The 1,521-nt window shown below is 38.1% G+C and overlaps 1 non-coding gene across 1 annotated transcript; it reads right to left on the minus strand.

Moving 5' to 3' along the window:
* Positions 1–550: 550 nt before the first annotated feature.
* On the minus strand, positions 551–626 carry TRNAI-GAU (transfer RNA isoleucine (anticodon GAU)). Its single transcript has one exon. It is a non-coding gene; the product is annotated as a tRNA-Ile (tRNA).
* Between the last annotated feature and the right edge of the window lie 895 nt (positions 627–1,521).

Here is a 1,521-nt window from a genome sequence, read left to right on the forward strand (position 1 = left end):
CTGATCTTCAGTATTTCCTTTCTTCTACTTCCTCAGGGCTTTATTTCTTTTTCTTTCTATAGTTCTTTTAGACACAGGGTTAAGTTATTTATTTGGGTTTTTTTTTTTTTTTTTTTTTGCTTATTAAGTATGCCTGTAATGCTATAAACTTCCCTCTCAGGACTGCTTTTGCAGCTGTGACCCATAAATTTTAAGTTGTTATATATATATATATATATATATATATATATATATATATATATATATATATATATATGTATTTTTCTGAAGCTGGAAACAGGGAGAGACAGTCAGACAGACTCCCGCATGCGCCCGACCGGGATCCACCTGGCACGTCCACCAGGGGCAACGCTCTGCCCACCAGGGGGCGATGCTCTGCCCCTCCGGGGCGTTGCTCTGCCGCGACCAGAGCCACTCTAGCGCCTGGGGCAGAGGATCCCCAGCACCCGGGCCATCTTTGCTCCAGTGGAGCCTTGGCTGCGGGAGGGGAAGAGAGAGACAGAGAGGAAGGAGAGGGGGGGTGGAGAAGCAAATGGGCACTTCTCCTATGTGCCCTGGCCGGGAATCGAACCCGGGTCCCCCGCACATCAGGCAGACGCTCTACCGCTGAGCCAACCGGCCAGGGCCTGTATGTACATTTTTATTTGTTGCAATGCAACTTTTTATTTTTTCCTTGATCTCATTGTTAACTCATTCGTTAATTAATAGCAGGCTATTTAGTCAACAAGTGTTTGAATGTTTTTCACTGTTTCTGTTGGAGTTGATTTCTCATTTCATTCCCTTGTGATCAGAGAAGATGCTTGATATGATTTCAATATTAAATTTATTGAGACTTGTTTTGTGTCCTAATATGTGATCTATCCTAGAGAATGTACCAGGAGTACTTGAAATAAATGCACATTCAGTTGCTCTAGTGTGAAAGGTTCTGAAGATATCAATTAAATTCAGTTGATTTAATGTGTCACTGATCTTTTTAAATTTTCTGTCTAGAAGATCTATCCATTGATGTTACTGGGGTATTAAAGTCTTCAACTATTATAGTATTGTTGTTGATCTTGTCCTTTTTGTCCATCAAAATTTGCTTTACATATTTAGGTCCTCCTATATTAAATGCATAAATATTTACAGTGTTTATATTCTTCTGTTGGATTGTTTCCTTTATCATTATGTATTGACATTCTTTGTCCCTTAATATAGCCTTTGTTTAAATGCTATTTTGTCTGATATAAGTATTGCTACCTTAGCTTTTTTAAAATTCCATTTACATGAAACACTTTTTTCTATCCCTTCACTTTCAGTCTATGGGTATCTTTTGTTCTGAGGTCGGTCTCTTGTGGACAGCAGATCTACGGGTTCTGTTTTCTTTTCCAACCAGCTACCTTATGTCTTTTTAAAATCTTATTTTTATTAATTTTAATGCACTGACATTGATAAATCGGGGTACATATGTTCCAAGAAAACATCTCCAGATTATTTTGACAATTGATTATGTTTCATACCCTTCACCTAAAGTAAAATTGT

The sequence above is a fragment of the Saccopteryx leptura genome, chromosome 4 (assembly GCF_036850995.1).
Source record: "Saccopteryx leptura isolate mSacLep1 chromosome 4, mSacLep1_pri_phased_curated, whole genome shotgun sequence".
In the NCBI taxonomy this organism is placed as follows: Eukaryota; Metazoa; Chordata; class Mammalia; order Chiroptera; family Emballonuridae; genus Saccopteryx; species Saccopteryx leptura.